The 18,795-nt window shown below is 46.2% G+C and overlaps 1 pseudogene; it reads right to left on the bottom strand.

The window, feature by feature from the left end:
* The window catches only part of LOC101600164, a 35,619-nt pseudogene extending 18,061 nt beyond the window's left edge, over positions 1-17,558 (bottom strand).
* Between the last annotated feature and the right edge of the window lie 1,237 nt (positions 17,559-18,795).

Raw genomic sequence — 18,795 nt, 5'->3', positions numbered from 1 at the left:
AATAAACTACTTGTACACGAATCCCTGCTTTACTTTCTGCTTCTTAGAGAACCCAAATTAAAATACTAGCTCAATTAGCTTTGACCGAAGTCATTTGAGCAGAAGGGCTCTCCTTAGCGTGGGAACGTGGGTGGACATAGGAAAAGAAGCCATTAGGGAATTTCAGATTTTTCTCTCTGGGGATCCCTTCCAGTTTGCAGGGAGGTGGGTGTGCCCTCTCAGCTTAAGATCTTGTCTGCTTCCCCCCCCCCCCACACACCGACTCTCTTATTTCTATTCTCTCTTAAAATAAATCTCTCATAATTAAAAAAAGAAGCCATTTGAAGGGGAGGTGGAACATCTCCACATGATAAAAAGATTACTCCCACATGGAAATCCACAGTCCTAAGGGTGGAGCTATGTTGGAAACCATGTGGGTGGAGATCAAAGGCAAGCCAAACAGAAGTCATATTGTTGTAGCAGTATATTACAGGCTGCTAGTCCAGATGGGAAAAACTGATGATGGGTTCCCGACTAAGACCACACAGCTGGCCCAAAGGCAAGAGGGGCACTCAATGGGGGCACCATCAGCTGAATTGCTAGCTCAGTTTCTGTGAGCTGAAAGCAGTGTCTTGGCTTGCCTTGCTGATAGTTTATCTCCTATGGACTGAACCAGTGGCAAGGAGAATTGCTGTTCTTGAGTTCATTCAAACCTAAGCAGGAACTAATTGGTGAGGAAGAGAAATGGGACCTTGGAAGCATTTCTCATCTCCAAAACTGTGAAGACCTGAGTTCAGATTGCCAGCACCCATGTAAATGCCAAACAGGTAGGATGGTGTGCCTTTCATTCCAGTGCTCTGGAGGTAGAGACAGGGGATCCACCAAATGGGTGAGCTTTGGGTTCAAGTGAGAGACTGTCTCAATAAGATAAGTGGACAGCAATCGATAGAAACACCTGAAGTCAACCCCTGGCCTCCACATAAGTGCACATGCACATATATGTGCCCTCACACATAAGAGCATTCATATGCACATGCAAACACACCACGTTCTCATATACATGTAAAAGGCTGTGACATTGCTTTTCAGGCTGAGGGTGGGACATACACATTGCTAATGGCTGCAACAGTTTTTTCTGCTCCTGGCTTTGCCTCTCAGGCTGATTGCATAGGTTGGTTGCTCTTTATGCAAGGATTCCTCAAATGACACTTTGAGGAATACTGCTTTGTACAAAACTGAGGTCAGGAGGCAGGTGTGGTGGTGTACGCCTTTAATTCCAACACTTAGGAGGCAGAGGTAGGAGAATAGCCAGTGAATTCCAGGTTAGCCTGGGCTAGAGTGAGACCACCTTGTAAATAACCCCCCCTCCATAAAAAGAAGAAAAGATAAAGAAAACTGAGGTCAGAAATCATGGCTGGAGATATTGTAGAGACAATCTGAAAGGTTGGAGTACTCAAAATTTAAGTTACAAGTCACCCACCACAAGGAGCTCAAGGATGAAAAAAAAAAAAAAAGACCATTGGATCATCAGGAAGTGTGACTGCCAGCCAGGGAGGACAATTTTGCAGAATTTTGAAAAATCATGCAGGGACCCTGGAGATATGGCTCATTGGATAAAACACTTGCTTTATTTGACATCAGATCTTCAGGGTCCTTGGAAGCTGTGGTGGGCTTCTGCCATCCCAATGCACCCACAGTGTGAGGGGAAGTGGAGACAGGAGAATTTCCCAGAAGCAACTTTCAAAAAGAGTAGTGAAGGGCTGGACAGATGGCTTAGTGGTTAAGTGCTTCCCTGTGAAGTCTAAAGACCCTGGTTCAAGGCTCGATTCCCCAGTACCCATGTAAACCAGATGCATAAAATGGTGCATACATCTGGAGTTCCTTTGCAGTGGTTGGAAGCCATGCTGCACACACTCTCTCTGTCTCTCTATGTCACTCACAAATAAATAAATTTATATAAATAAACAAATTTTAAAAAGAGAGTAGAGAACAAAAGTGAGAGATCCTGTCTCAAAATAAGGTAGAAGACCAGGACCACCATGAAGGTCTGCTGACTTCCACATGTCCATGCCTGCATGCATGCACATGCGCGCGCACACACACACACACACAATATGAATTCATAAAAGATGAAAAAATTTAAATTATACCAATGAGCTGGCAAACGGACAAGGATGAACAGGCAACTATTGCAAAGAACTGTCAGAGTGGTGCCAGGGAGACCTAAGGGTCAGTGGGCCTTAAATAATACCAGGGCTTTTTCAGAGAAAGCCTGTGTTGGGAGGTGAGTGAGAGAGGTATCATCTTACTCCTTGAAGACCAGTGAGATGATGTGAGCACATGACAGGAAGTAGCTCTTCCTTCTGTGTCCTATTGACCTCCCAAGAATTAGAATGACTGTTATTAGAAACTCTCTCTCTCTCTCTCTCTCTCTCTCTCTCTCTCTCTCTCTATATATATATATATATATATATATATATATATATGTATATACTTTATTTATTTAAACCTCACCACAGCCCTGCAAGGAAGGCAATCCTTAGATTAGTCAATTGTCTTCTGTTTGCAAGCAGGAGGAACCCAGTTTCAAATAAGTGAGACAAAAAAGATGATTTCTTGTCTCCTATACCTGAGAAGTGGAACCTTGGAGCTGGTTATGGGCACTGTTGCATCTAGCGTGGCAAAGAACATGGATCTGGATCTTTCTCTTTCTCTCCTTTCTAGTGTGGGTCTCCCATTCTGGAAAACAGCCTTCCTCCACATGGTGGGGAACGCTGTCACAAGCCAGTGTCTCCTTTATATTTGTCCTGTTCTATGCCCAGGCATGGGTCTTTCCTGCTAAGTTCTGGATGGAGAGAGCCCAGAGGAGGCCTCTGGTTGGTCAAGTTGGGCTGCAATCCTATTCCTGAGGCCTAAGTGAATGGGCTACTTTGGTTGGTAGGCTCCATGGCTAAGCAAGGGGTAGGTAGGACTAGTTACCAGAGGAAGGGAGTGTTCCGTTAACCCAAAAGAACAGCTAGTCCTGTCTCATTGTTGCCTTAATCTTACACATGTGGAGATAAATTATCTTGTTCCCTGATGCACAGAGCATGCGGTGGAGATAACACTCAACTCTGTCATCTGTTTTTGCCACATAGAGATAAGATACCCCTTCTTCTTGTGTTCAGGACTGGAGAAAGAAGATAGGAACCATCATGCATTTTCTAGAAGCAGGTCTTGGAAGAAGGTACTGATGTCTAGCTCCTCTTCCCTGGGCTGGTGAATTATCTCCTAAGCACTGTGGCTGATGGCTGCAGACCCCTCTGAACTACTCCTTTCTTCCAGTTGAGACCCTTTTAGTTGTACTGGAGCCACCACCACGAAATGCCCAGAAGACTACTCCCCTCTCTCTGCAGTGGCCAACTACCAATGGAGGTAGAAAAACCAGACTCAACCTCAAGGTGAGTGCAGCAATGGGACCCTCACAATCCAGAGTACTTCCATGGGACCCAGCTGAGGTGAGCCTTCAGTTGAACCCACATCTCCATTTGGAGTCGTCTCCCCAATTCTTCTGCTTCCCCTGTTCTTCATGAGAGTGCATCTCCATTCTGTGTACTGCAGAAGAACCCCTGTGTCAGTTCCTATTTCAAAGGAGTACAAGTTAGAGTTTGGACCACAAACTGGTTGATAATTTACTAGTGCAAGGCCAGGAACAAGGACCGTAGCACACAGGGGTGTCAAGATGGCTCAGAGCTTAAAGTACTTGCTTGCAAATCCTGACAGCCTGGGTTCAATTCCCTAGCACCCCCATAAAGCCAGATGCACAACATGGTAAATGCATCTAGAATTTAGTTGTAGCAGCAAGAGTCCCTGGGCACCCATTCTCTCTCTCCCCACTCTCTCTCCTTGCAAATAAATAAATTAAAAAAAATAACTGTAGCACAGAGCCAATAGATTCAAACATTCAGGAAAGCAGCAATGCTGAGCTGTGAGAAGAGACAAGAAGAGAAAGGTGATGGGTCAAAGGCATTTATTTTATTTTTCATGTTTAAAATTGTGGTGAAGTACATTGAATTTACTAACTTAACTGCCTTTAAGTATATAGTTCATTGATGTTAACCATATCACATTGCAAAGTTGAATTTTTGCTTTGTTTTGGTTTTTGGTACTGGGAACTAAACCTAGAAACTCGCGTATGTTAGGAGTGTTCACTGCCAGTTTGCTCCAACTCTCGCCTTGAGACTCTAAACCCAGTAAGTACTAACTTCCCACTTTCCTCTTACCTTAGCCTCTGACAAGGTCTTACCGTCTTTATGAATTTGAATACTCTAGGGCCCTCAGTGGAGTCACTTGGTATTTGTCCTGTGTATCACTCCTTTCACTTATCATGTCTTCAATGTTCATCCATGTTATAGCGTGTGTTAGCACTTCATTCCCTTTTAAGGCTCACCAGCATTCCATTGCAAGGTGTTTTTCAGCCTCTCAGTTTTTCTGAATAGTGCTTCTTTGAATGTTTTTACACTAATCTATGTTCCTCCCCTTTTTCTGGTGTGTGTATGTGTGCATGTGTATGGACACACTGTGTGTGGCTGCTTGTGCATGTGTGTGCATGTATATATAGTCCAGAGGTTGCTGTCAAGTGTCTTCCTCAATCGCTGTCCTCTTTCTTACGTTTATTTATTTGCAAGCTCAGAGAGATGGAAGAGATACATACAGAAAGGGAGAGGCCATGCCAGGGCCTCCAGCTACTGCAAATGAAGTCCAGTTGCTATTGCCGCTTTGTGCATGGGTACTGGGGAATTGAACCTGGGGCATTAGGCCTCCTCTTTCTTTCATCGAGGGAGTGTCTCTCACTTGAGCCCAGAGTTTTGCCAGTTTAGCTAGTCTAGTCTAGCCAGTTTATCCAGGGGCATCCTCTATTTCTACCTCTGCTGCCCTGGGATTACAGGTAGGCCATCAGCAGGCCACATGGCATTTATGTGGGGGTGAGGTATTTGAACTCTTGTCCTCATCCTCGGATGGCAAGCACTTGATCCGCAAAGCCATCTCCACAGCCCCAAACCCTCCCTTTGAATTCTTTCAGATATTGCTGCAGCTTGAAGGTGGAATACAGTCTAAATACTCATGTGTTAAGAGCTTGGTTCTTAGGGTGGCATTTTTTTTGGGGGGCAGTGGAACCTTTAGAAGGTGGGGCACTGGCAGCATGCCCACGGAGGAGACTATGGGACTTGTGTGTCCTGGCTCGCTCTCTTTCAATGATAGTCATCATGATGGTGTAAAGCGGATGCATCTTTGCAGGCAGAAGCCCGAGAAGATATTTCCACATATATTTCCCATGCCTGCGGGAGGGCAGGCTGGGCCAGGCTTGCCATTAAGAGCAGCTTGATGGCGTCTAGGCTCAAGAGCCCTGGGTTAATCACTGTTTTTTTTTTTTTGTTGTTGTTGTTTGTTTTGTTTTTTGTTTTTTACCTCTATCTCTCTCTCTCCTTTTATTCGTTTTTTTTGGGGGGGGTTATGAGGTAGGGTCTCACTGTAGCCCAGGGTAACCTGGAATTCACTATGGAGTCTCAGAGTGGCCTCAAACTCACGGCCATCCTCCTACCTCTGCCTCCCGAGTGCTGGGATGAAAGGCATGCGCCACCGCACCCACCTTGCTACTCTTATTATTTTGAGGTAGGGTCTTGCTCTGGCCCAGGCTCACCTGGAATTTACTATGGAGTCTCAGGGTGGCCTCAAACTCACAGTGAGCCTATTTCTGCCTCCCAAGTGCTGGGATTAAAGGTGTGAGCCACCACGCTTGGCATTCATTGCCTTCTCTATGGCATCAATGCATCAGGGGTGAGGTGCTTTGTTGCCCCCATCATTTTGATTTTTCTCACCCCTTTTCTAAATCCCATGACCTGTGGGTGCAGCTAGATCTCCACTGGGCTGAGGAAGCGGAGGAGGAGGATTTTTGTGACAGATTGTTCAGTCCTCACAAATAGCTGTGCTGTCTGGCATGGGGCCATGTGGCTGCTTGCCATTTTCTGTCTCCTAAGGCTGATATTCAGCAGGAAGCACCCAAGCACCTGGTGTTGAGTGTCTGCAAGTCGCTGGGCCTGCTCAGACAGGGGGATCCCCCGTGCACACACAACCAAGTTCCATTTTAGTCTCTTCCGCCTGTAGCTCTTGGTCTAAGTTTGGGCTCCTGGAAAAGCAGCGCCTTAGATAAAGACATCAGTGCAAGTGGTTGATTAGGGAGACAAGTTCAGGAAGTATAGTGAGAGAGAAGTGAGAAAAGGCAATGAAGGAAAGCCAAAAAAGGGAAGTCTGGGGCTCAGGCGTCCCTCAGGAGTTCCTCTCAAAGGTTGAGTGTAACAGGCCATGACGTGGTGCCACCAGGAGTGAGGGAGCCACAGCATTTGTCCACGAGCCCCTGGGCCTCATCGTCTGAGCTCTGTTCTGGAAGGTTTTGGCTCCCTGACACTTGTAAACTGTCCCATTCCTGGGCGGAGATTGCTGTTCTAGCCAGTGAGTGGTGGGACGGAGGGCTAGGAAGAGCAGCTGCTTTGTGCCCCGCACATAGGCATTGAGGGCACTTTCTTCATTGTTCTGGACACTACAGTGAACTCATGCCAAGTCTTGACAAATGAAGCTACCCACAGAATTTGGATTTTTAAAATACTTTTACTCACTTATTTGTTTGTTTGTTTGTAAGCAGAGACATACACAGAGAGAGACAGACAGAGAGACACAGGAAGAGTACTGGTGCAACAGGTCCTCTTGCCACTGCAAACGAACTCCAGATGCATGTGTCACTTTGCACAACTGGTTTTATGTGGGTACTGGGGAATTGGACCTAGGTCATTAGGCCTTGCTGCCAAGCCCCTTAACTACTGAGCCATCTCTCCAGCCCAGCATTTGGATTTAATTTTTTTTTTCATTTTTATTTAGTTAGTTGAGAGCGATAGAGAAAGAGGCAGATAAGAGAGGGCATGCCAGGGCCTCCAGCCCCTGCAAACGAACTCCAGATGCGTGCACCACCTTGTGCATCTGGCTAACGTGGATCTTGGGGAATCGAGCCTCGAACCAGGGTCCTTAGGCTTCATAGGCAAGCGCTTAACCGCTAAGCCATCTCTCCAGCCCAGCATTTGGATTTTTGTTGCACTCTACTTACTGCTGTGTGAGGACATAGCATTAGCTCATTTTTACCCATTTTGCCTTTCCAACCTTATTTATTTATTTTAAATATTTTTTAAATTTATTTATTTATTTGAGAGCGACAGACACAGAGAGAAAGACAGATAGAGGGAGAGAGAGAGAATGGGCGCGCCAGGGCTTCCAGCCTCTGCAAATGAACTCCAGATGCGTGCGCCCCCTTGTGCATCTGGCTAACGTGGGACCTGGGGAACCGAGACTAGAACCAGGGTCCTTAGGCTTCACAGGCAAGCGCTTAACCGCAAAGCCATCTCTCCAGCCCGCCTTTCCAACCTTTAAACCATACAAAGATACAAAAATTATTTCCTCTACAGGATGTGACAAAAAGGGACCATCTTGGAAGCAGAACCTCACTAGTCACTGACCTGCTGGCGCCTTGATCTTGGACTTCCCAAGGTCTATAGAAGATAGAAATACATCTCTATTACTTATAAATTACCCATTCAGATATTTTGTTATAATAGCACAAATGGAGTAAGATAGTAATTGCTGCTAAGAATGAGATGTTGCTCTATATAAAAAGGTTGCAATGGCTTTGAGATTAAGTAATGGGTAGAGACTAAAAGAATTTGGAGAAAAAAGCTAGAAAAGGCCCATTTTACCATAAATGGATCATAAAGGATAATCCTGTGAGACCCCAAAATAAGAGACCTGCACACAGAACCTTAACTTTAATTGGTCCGAATGTGGGCACTGCAGGCCATTCTGATAAGGTCTCAGAGGAAATGCCATGCTTGTTACCAAGTGACAAGGGACTTGACTTGATTGTATCTGTGTCCTAGGATTTTTGTGGAGGCCAGAGCTCAAGAGTAACAGACAGAGATATGTGGTGGAAGAAATCTCTAGGCAAGGTGTTCACGGTGCTGCATGGCTTTTCTTGATTGTTTGTGGAAAGGCAGGAATAGATACAGGGGGAAAGAAGGACAAGAAGCAAAAGGAAAGCAGCACTTGTGCGTTTGGAAAACTCCCAGCTTGGCTAGTTAAAGAATCAGTAGGTGTGTTTGGGAAAGACATCAAAGGCATGGTCAACGTTAATAGGGACATATGTGAGCCACATGTCACCCACCAACACATGGAAGAATGACCTTGAAAGCCTTTCACAGAAGATCAGTTCTGCTACCTCATCACAGGCCCAGAGTGCAAAACCCTTGAGGGCAAAACAGTTTCCACGACTTGCTACCCAGGGTATCTTAAGTTTTGCTCCCTGCACTTTGGCACAGTGCTTCTAAGCCACTCCAGTTGTGGCTCAGGCAGGCTCAAGGGGTATCACCAGGGGTGCCCACAAAATACTGACTGCAGGTACAGAATACTGGACCTATGGAGACAAAGCTACCTCCATTTAGACTTCAAAGAATGCTCCCGGGAAACTCGGGGCCCAGTCAGGGAACTACGACAGGGCCAGGGCCACCACTGAGAACCCCAAGTAGGGCAAATGGCCAATGAAATTGTGGGTACAGGATCATTGTGACAGCCTTCCCCATTAGGGCAATGTTTGGTGGGGCTATAGGAATGGGGCTCCCCCGAGTCTTGTAAGTGTTGAGAGCTACTAGTGTGTAATCCCAGCTTGGGAGGGCTGCGGGCAGTTTTCAGTTTAAGTCCAGTTTTAAGAGTTGAGTTGCTGTGTGGGCGGTCCTGCCACATTATGTGGGATCCATCCTGGTCCCCATGTGTCTAGAGGCAGAGCATGAATCAAAGATCCTTCTCATGCTGAGAAGGAATAGTGTTTGCCTGCATGGCTAGGTTTTAGACTTGGAGTCTGTCACTCTGTGTTTCTTTCTCACTTTCTCCTTGTTGTAATGGGATGTCTACACTCTGCTTATCACACCACTGTGTTTGGGAAGCATGGAACATGCTAGATGTCATGGGCTTAGAGCTGGAGAGGGAAACTGCCTCAGGTTGAAACATATTTTGAATTTCTGGACTTCAGAATTGATACTGGGACAAGTTAAAGCTTTTGGAGTGTCTGGGATAAAAGGAATGCATTTTGTTTGTGAGAAATACATGAATTTTGAGATAGGGAGTGATGCTGTGGGGAACAGAATGCTATAATCTGAAATCTCATCCTTCCAAAAGGCCATAAGGTATCACTATCTGTAATTTTGCAGATGAGGGGAAAAAAATGGCTGGAACTGGAGAGAGGGTTCCCTGGGTAAAGTGCTTGTCACATAAACACAAGGACTTGAATCTGATCCCCAGAACCCATGTCGAAAGACAGGCATGATTGTGTATACATATAATCCAAGCGTTGGGCAGGTGGAGATAGGAGGACTTACTGATTAACATGTCAAGCTGAATCTATAAGCTCTAGGTTCCATGCAAGACCCTGTCTCAAGCAATAAATGACAAGAAAGGTGCCTGATGGTGACCTCTGGCCTCTACACACCTGCACACACACTACATATATATGAGCACATGTACACAAATGCATACACCACACACACACCTACACACAGATTCAGAGAAGAAGTTTCTACGGTGTCACTCTGGCCCAGCTCTGCCTGCTCCAGTAGTCTCGCACTCTGCTATGTGCCCAATAAACTCACCTTTGTAGGTTCAGAAATGATCTCACATGGGTCAGTATGCCCCCGATCTGGGTCCAAGTTAACTCAAAGCTTCTAGAAGTAGCTGAAAGGTCAATGCTATCATTTACAATTACAACAGACCATTTACACATAACAGTTACCTGTTGATTGAATGCTTCTATTACCTGGCTTCCCAATACTTCAGGTGCATTACAGGACCACCTAGTTGTCTGAAAGCTAGGTAATGACATGTTCAACTTCTGTTCCTGACTTGGTTTCCCTCAGAGTTTAAGCAGCAAACAGTAACTACACACACACACACACTCACACATGGATACTTTGGGGAAGGCTTATTGCAAAGGTTCTGTTTACAGGAGAGTTAAGGGTGGGGAGCCACGGGCACAAATCGGGCTGGTGTCACACACAGGTTAAGGTGACAAAGGTTAAGATGTGAATGACATGAGCTAGTAGGAGGGCAACTTTTGTTTGTTCATTTTATTTTATTTTTTAAAAGTTTTTGTGTTTATTTATTTATTTGAGAGACAGACACAGAAAAAGAGGCAGATAGAGAGAGAGAGTGGCCACGCCAGGGCCTCCAGCCACTGCAAACAAACTCCAGACATGAGCGCCCCCTTGTGCATCTGGCTAATATGGGTCCTGGGGAGTTGAACCGGGGTCCTTAGGCTTCACAGGCAAGTGCTTAACCACTAAGCCATCTCTCCAGCCCTATTTTATTTTATTTTATTTTTTTTTTTTGATGTGGGGTTTTGCTCTAGCCCAGGCTGACCTGGAATTCACTGTGTAGTCTCAGGCTGCCTTTGTAATCAGAGCAATCCTCCTGAGTGCTGGGATTAAAGGTGTGTGCCACCATGCCCAGCTTGTGGACATCTTTTATTGACACCCTTCATACATTTACACAATGTACCATGATCATAAAACCCTCCCACAGCCCTCTTATGCCCTCCCTGCCCTATCACCCCTTCACTGAACCCTTTCTTCTTTCCAACCAGTCCATGTTCTATTTTGATATTATAATTTTTTTCCTCCTATTACACAGGTCTTGTGTAGGTGATGTTAGCCTCTGTGAAATCATGAATGTCATGGCCACTGTGTATCTGGAAGACAGCATTCCAACAAATGCCTCTCTTTCCTTTGACTCTTATATTCTTTCTGTTACCTCTTTCACAATGGTTCCTGAGTCTTGGAGGGTCTGATAAATATGTCTCACTTAGTGCTGAACACTCTACTGTCACTTCTTCTCCAAACTTTGGTGATATTTCAATCTCCTTCGTGGTCACCACCATCTGAAAAAAGTCTTCTAACCAAAAGTGAGAGTTGCATTAATATATGGGCATAACCATAAGTATACACAGGGTAGCTTTGTGGGCATAAAATATCCATTTAACCAAACAAAAGCAGTAATTTCTCTCCTTAGAGCTTATGATCTCGCCAGTTATAGGCTTTTGATTAGTTTTTCAGTATTAGGCATGAATTTCATCCCATGGAGTGGGCCTCAAATCCAGAGAACAGTTGGTTTATCCCATAACAGACATGCCACCATTGCACCAGTTGGCACATTTTGCCTGGCTGGACAGATGTGCAGCTTTCAGGGTCTATTACTAGTTAAGTTCATTGATGACTTTTCTCCTCCCACAGGCTGCATAGCTCTTTCTAGCACCATGGCAGCTAGTCAACAGGGAGGAAGCTTAGAGTTCAGCTCCACCTTGGTTTCTCAGTGGCCTGTAGCCCAAACACATGGTGTCTTCAGCAATATGATCTTACAATTGAGTACTGGTGGGCAACCAAGAGCCTTAGCAACATACTATATTGTTTTGGAGACATCAGGGGCCTCTCTGGCCAACAAGTTTCTGGCAGGTATCCCAACACTGGTGCTGAAATATTCTTGCAGCAATCTCTGCTTTCTGGAAGCAGCATTATCAACCCTAATAGTATACTTCTGCCCAAACATTTTTTTTTTTTCTTGAGGTAGGGTCTCATTCTAGCCCAGGCTGACCTGGAATACTCTAGGTAGTCTCAGGCTGTACTTGAACTCACAGTGGTCCTCCTACCTCTGCCTCCCAAGTACTGGGATTAAAGGCATGTGCCACCACGCCTGGCCCAAACTCTCTTGATATGTATGTATGTATGTATGTATGTGTGTATATATATATATATATATATATATATGTGTGTGTGTGTGTGTGTGTGTGTGTGTACATATGTGTGAATATATGTGTGTATATATATGTGTGTATATATATGTGTGTGTGTATATATATATGCACATATATATATATTACCTTGCAGAATTTGATACTGTTCCTATATAGCTTATTCATAACATCTTTTATTTTGACCAAACTTCTTCCTACCCCCCTCATGTCCACCATTCCTTTCCCTGACCCCACTTAGACCATTCCACTCCTAGTATTTGCCCCTCTACTTATATGCCTACTATACCCTCCCATTGAGGAGGAGGGCATCTTAAGAGAAGTATCAAAGGTTAGAGATGTAGCTCAGCTGGTAGAGTACTTGCCTAGTAAGAAACCTTGGGTTTAATCTCCAAGCACCACTTGGAGGGTGGAGATAGGAGAAACAGAAGTTCAAGGTCATGTTCAACTACACAGTGAGTATGAGGTAAGGACACAGAGAGAGAGAGAGAGAGAGAGAGAGAGAGAGAGAGAGAGAGAGAGAGAGAGAGGAAGAGAGTGAGAGGCTTTGATACAGAGTGCTGCCAGCTGAAAGTGCCCTGCAGGGAGGTACCCAGGGGAAGGGCTAAGTGAACTCTACTGTTGTTTTGTTTTGCTCTATTCACCTTCTAGGGCTTCTACTGGTTGCCTTCCACCAAAACCATTGTGGTTGGGGAAGACTGTTGATGGGGGTCACATAGGTCAGCCCCCACAGCTTAAGCCAGAAAAAGGTCGAGAGTGATTTCAGAGGGAATAGTGTAAGGTTGTCAGCTGGGATCTTCCCCATCAACCATCTGGTGAAATTATTATTATTATTATTATTTTTTGAGACAGGGCCTCACTATGTAGACCTGGCTGGCCACATGTGAGACCCTCCTGCCTCTGCTTCCTGAGTGCTGAGGTGACAGGTGCCTGCCATTAAACCCAGTTAGGTTCTAAAGGGAACATTCAAATTTCCTAACACTTGTAACTAGGCTGCTGCCAAGGCTTACTGGCATGGACATTCTGTCCCTTCAAGGGGACTTTGCTCTGAATAATGTAAATATTGCTGGCTTACTGTACTATATAGGGCAAATTTATTTCTCTAATTTCTCCATCACTCATCAACTTTTGCAGCCTCAAGTGACCGTATAGAGAGAGGGGGTTCAACCAGGCATGGAGTGGCCTTGACAAGAGTGGGACAAAGAATAATCACAAATATTTATACTTGTGATGATAGCCAAGATAGAGTTCTGTTTTCTGTCTCTAGCCACCATCTCCCACTCTACTCATACTGGGTCCACTGTCCCCATTTCCTCTTTTACCCAAGATTTTCCTAAGCCACATTGCTCACATCCTATATCTGGGCTTCTGTTTTCTAGATAGAAGGCAGAATTTGATACTGTTTTCCCCAATTCCACCACTCCAGGCATGGGAAGGTGGCTCATTGGGTAAAGTACTTGGTGCACAAAAATGAGGACCTGAATTTGGATCTCCAGTACCCACATAAAAGCCAGGCATGCTGGTGCATGACTGTCATTCTAACGCAGGGAAAAGAACATACAGAAGGATCTGTGGGGCTTGCTGGCTATTTTGTCGAGCCAAATCAATGACCTCCAAGTTAGTGAGAGACCCTGTTTTAAAATTAGGTGGAACACAAGCTATGCATGGTGGTGCACACCTTTAATCCCAGCACTCAGGAGGCAGAGGTAGAACTATTGCTGTGAGTTAAAGGCCAGCCTGAAACTACACAGTGAATTTCAGGTCAGCCTGGGCTAGAGCAAGACCCTACCTCAAGAAAGAAAGGTGGAAAGCAATTGAGGAAGACACCTGACATTGATTTCTGCCCTACACATGCATGCGCACACATGTGTAATGCACCCGCACACACATATGATCATGCACACACACTCATGCACACCACACATGCCTATATATGTAAAACAATGAAAATAAGTAAAAACCAAAAAATGCCACAGTTCCTACCAATTTTGACTGCCAATTTCAATCTATACCAGAACATGACTTCCACGTGTTTTAACTTAATGGACTCTGATTACAGAAAATCATCTCCAACTTTATCAAAGAAAATGCAGAAGCAGACAACTGCATAGATAACCATTTGGACAGACTCATTCCATTGTAGCAGTCTGTGGAGGCATTGGATTCCAACTGAGTCACATCCCACTGCAGCTTGTGGCAGCCAGGTACTTGATAGGTCTGTGTCTTCCATAGGTCCATCTGCTCCATGCACAGGCTCGTAGAAAAGGGCTGAAGAATGGGCTGGAGAGATAGCTTAGCAGTTAAGGCATTTGCCTACAAAACCTAAGGACGCAGTACCCATGTGTAGTAGTCAGCTTCAGGTCACTTAGATGAACTTCCAGACCAGGCATAGTTATGGAGGAAGGGATTTATTGAAGATAGAGGGGAAGTTCTGTAATGGCAGAACCCAAAAGCCACACCACACTTTGGAATTTCAGGCAAAGCTCAGACACTTTGCATATCTTTAGACTGGAATTCTAAACCTACCTCCACACATTAGGCCTGGAACCTAGGATCCACCCAGTGTGTGGTGGTTTGATTCAGGTGTCCCCCCAAAACTTAGGTGTTCTTAATGCTAAGTTCCCAGCTGATAGAGATTTGGGAATTAACGCCTCCAGGGGGGTGAGTATTGTTGGGGGCAGGCTTATGGGTGTTATAGCCAGTTTCCCCATGCCAGTATTTGGCATATTCTCCTGTTGCTATGGTTCACCTTATGTTGGCTAGGGGTGATGTCCATCCTCTGCTCATGTCATCGTTTCCCCTGCCATCATGTAGCTTCCCCTCAAGTCTGTAAGCCAAAATAAACCTCTTTTTTCCCAGAAGCTGGTCTTGGTTGAGTGATTTCTATCAGCAATGCGAACCTGACTGCAACACAGTGACACCTCCTCCAGCCAGGTGGCTGCAGATCGAAATTACAAACTTTTAAACAAAATCCTGAATATACTGGGTGTCATCCATTCAAACTACCACACCACATAAGCCAGATGCACAAGATGGTGCATGCCTTTCAAGTTCGGTTACAGTGGCTAGAGGCCCCTGCGTGCCCATTCTCTCTCTCAAATAAATATATTGAAAAGGGGGGGGGGCTGGAGAGATGGCTTAGCGGTTAAGCACTTGCCTGTGAACGTAAGCCAGATGCACAGGTGGATGCACGCATCTGGAGTTCGTTTGCAGTGGCTGGAGGCCCTGGCGCACCCATTCTCTCTCTCTCTGTCTGTCACTCTCAAATAAAAATAAAAATATTTTTAAAAAGAAAAAAAATAAGAAAAGGGCTGAAGAAGAGCCCTGGAGGAGTCTGAAAGTGCATCATCACCTACTTTGATGTTGGGAGATTTAAGTGCATCACCTCCACCACCTGGCTCCAGCAGGGTAGACAGATGAGGTGAGATGGGGAATCTAGAAAGGTGCTTACATAGAATCTCAACCGTCCTTTGTGGATGACTTGCTTTTTAATATACTCAGGCCCTCTGCTTCCCTCTGCTAGTGCAGAAAACTGGAGAGCAGGCTGGGCTTTGGGCATAGCCCTGTGGCTCCCCGGCACTTGCAGGCAGTATATCCTCTGGCCTACCATGCAGGATGCCAGGACACTTTTTATGACCATGTGCTTTGTTTCTTCCTGCATTAAAATTTTATTCGCCACATGTCAGCCTGCTTAGTAAGAAGCTCCCAGGTGCTTCTTTCCTGTAGGCCTTCAAGTCAGCGCTGGTCACTGCAGTCTTGCCTCAGAGCAAAAGGTCACAGCAGGCAACATCTCCACCTTCCCAGGAAGGGTGGGTCATTCCTACTTTCCCTAGCTCTTTTCTTTCCACCCTTCCCCCCAGACAAATTGAGCTATCCCCCTGCCTGTGTTTACTCCCAGTTTCAAATACCTTCCCTCTAACTCATTCCACATGTTAATTTTTTGGTCCTCCATCCCAGAGACAAACCTCAGGGTTAACCCTCCACTTGCCTTTCAAAATTCAGGGTAGGACTTTATTTCTCCTTCCTTCCCATTCCTTGTCTGCGATCGGAGCCCTTAACTTTTTCCCTGTCACACACGTTTCTGATACACTTCTGAAACTTCCACTTAAACAGGCCAGTGGCCAAGGATTCATTAACGTGTAGGTTCGGATTCGGTGGGTCAGGGAGGGACGGTATATGCATGTCTAACAAGCTCCCAGGTGATGCTGCTGGCTCATGGGCCACATTTGACGGTGAATAAAGTCTCACAGGTTTTCAATCTTGCCCGGGTGTGTGTGTGTGGGGGGGGGGCGTGCCCACGCTCCTCCTCCTGCCCTTGCCCCTGTTCTCGTCAAGCGCCAGGGCAAATCTGAGGCCACATTTGATGCATCAACAGACTCCACCAGGCGCAGAGCATCCCAGGTGCGCGTCCTGCCGGCCCCAGCCCCGCCGCAATTCATCAGCTCATAACAAATGCTTCTTTATAATCGGGAAATAGGAGCCCGCTCTCCCAGAGCGGGGAGCGCTGCCTGCGCTCCTCCCATCTTTCCAGGCCGCTGCGCAAGGGGCGGACTTCAGGCGGGGCCGCTTCATAAACCCGGGGGAGGTGGGGGAGAGGAGGAGGAGAGACGAAACAATTAAACCTAGCGAGCCGGGATTGCTCCTAGGAACTGGCTTTCAAAGGCAGTGGAGTCTGGCTCATTTCCAGGCAGTGGGATCAGCCAAAGGGCGCGGGCCTCCCTCACTCTGCGTGACAGGTGCGCCAGGGGCAGGCACTGGGCTTTCGGGTCACTGAGTAGTCGACCCCTGCAATCCCCATGCACTACGGAAGCAGAAAAGCCACAGCCCTGTGGTGGATCTGTGCCCACTTCCAGACTCTTCAGAGGGGATGTTCGAGAGCCCGCCCTTTCTGACCACTTACACAATTTTTTTGTCCATTCAGCCCCCTCCATTCCTCACTCCTTTCTCCCTCTCTGCCTGTCCCTCCCACTGTGAACACCTTGCCTTTTACCTAAATATTTTTCTCAATGAACCCAGAACTGGACCGTAGATAGATATTTACAAAGGTAAACAAAAGCTAATGCCCCAATTTCCAGCTTCCTACGCTACACGCAGCACCAGATTTTTAAGTGATTTTAAAATGAAAGAAGGAAATAACTTTTTTGTTTTGTTTTGTTTTTTCGGGGTAGGGTCTCACTCTGGCCCAGGCTGGCCTGGAATTCACTATGTAGTCTCTGGGTGACCTCAAACTCATGGCGATCCTCCTACCTCTGCCTCCCGAGTGCTGGGATTTAAGGCATGCGCCACCACGCCTGGCTCGGAAATAACAGTTTTAAAGCAGTGTCTTCCAAGGGTGAGCCCACAATTCCCACATGGGCATCCCCTGGGAAGGGGTCCCAGTTCAAACCTCTCCACACAGACAAGATCCCGGTAGGGCTCTGGTAGGAGGTACTTTAGGCAGCTGTTGGAGAATCACTCCAGGGGAGCAAGGCAGACCCTGCGGGAGGTACAGGCCCGCCAAGGGGAGTGAGCATGGTGTGGCACTGGTGTAGAACTGCTTTGTAGGTCTGGCTGCACATGCCTCAGGCAAGCCCAGGCTGCTGCAGATTGGCAAATGATGCAGCCAGCGGATTCCTCCGTTCTTCCAGCTCTCACACTCACTGCCAAGAAACAGGAAACAGGTCGACTGGGTGCTGATCGGCTGCCTCCGTTCTTCGAACATTCCAGTCATGCTAAGCACATGGAGAGATGAAATATCTGGAGTAGTTAAGTAATCAAGGCAGGAATAATTAGGTAGACCAAAACCCCAACAGAAACAATTCATCTTTTGGAAAGAAATGACATTTTGAAAAATTCAGAAATCTTCATTAAGCGACTATACTGGTGAAATTGATAAGCATTTTTTGCATCATGTTTTCTTTCCCTGCAACACGGCACACATGTGAGAGTAATGAAGGAATTTCGCTCTGTCCTGAGCTTTTCATCTCAATGATGGTGGTGCTGGACACTGAGAACTAATATAAATAACTCATCAATTAAGTTTCCTAAATAATTTGCCTATGGGGTGAAAGAGAATATTCGTTTGAAACCAGGTATTTCAAAGAGTTGTGCTGTTAAAGCCTTTAGGAATTAAAAAAAAAATTATTGGATGAGCAGGAAATGGAAAATGGATCCCATTTCAAAAGTTTACAAGAACTCTGTGGGTCCTTCCCTTCCCTCTTTTCCAATTTCATCAGTTACTATTTGCAATGGACCCACTGTGTGAAATATGGAGCCTGGAATGCACGGGAAGATTTTACTTTATATTGTATCCTCTGTGACAAATGACCTTTGTCATCAGTAACACGAAGGAGACACTGCTGTTCTCAGATCTATGGATTAGCACAGGGCACATGGTGGGAGACAAGGCTGAGTGTTGGGTTGGGCCTGGGAGTCCAAAGGGTGCCCTTGAACAAAGTGTATGGACGTCCTGAGCGTCGGTTTCCTCAGAGGTTCAGCAAGCAGTGGTGGTGGGGTTAATTCGATTCTACAAGGATGAACACCGGGCACTCAGGTTTGCCAAAGAAAATCTGTAGGAAAATGGCCCTGTGTATGCCTTGGTCAGTGACATGGATTTCTAGGTCGCTGGAGCTGCCCCTTCCCACCCCATCTTTTAGGCGTTGCTCTGTGGCTTTTCTTGGCTCAGGCCCTGCTCAGCTCTTGCCCCCCCCCCCCCCCGCGATAGTGAAGTCACTGCAAGAAGACCCACCTGTCTTTAAGGAATCTGCCATGCCATAGAGCACATTTGTTCCCAGTCAATGCTTGAAGCAACTGGAGCACAGAGTTGAAATGACTCCCCCTAAGCTGCTGTGGGAATGTGGAGCAGAACAAACAAGGGGACTGTGGACTTGGATTCTCCACTTGCCGAGGCCACCTGCTGATTCCAGCCCCCCCACCTCCCCTGCTACAACCTTGCAGTTTGGGGGGGT

The sequence above is a fragment of the Jaculus jaculus genome, chromosome X (assembly GCF_020740685.1).
Source record: "Jaculus jaculus isolate mJacJac1 chromosome X, mJacJac1.mat.Y.cur, whole genome shotgun sequence".
In the NCBI taxonomy this organism is placed as follows: Eukaryota; Metazoa; Chordata; class Mammalia; order Rodentia; family Dipodidae; genus Jaculus; species Jaculus jaculus.
The sequence above is the reverse complement of the archived record's forward strand: the minus strand, read 5'-3'. Positions and strand labels throughout refer to the sequence as shown.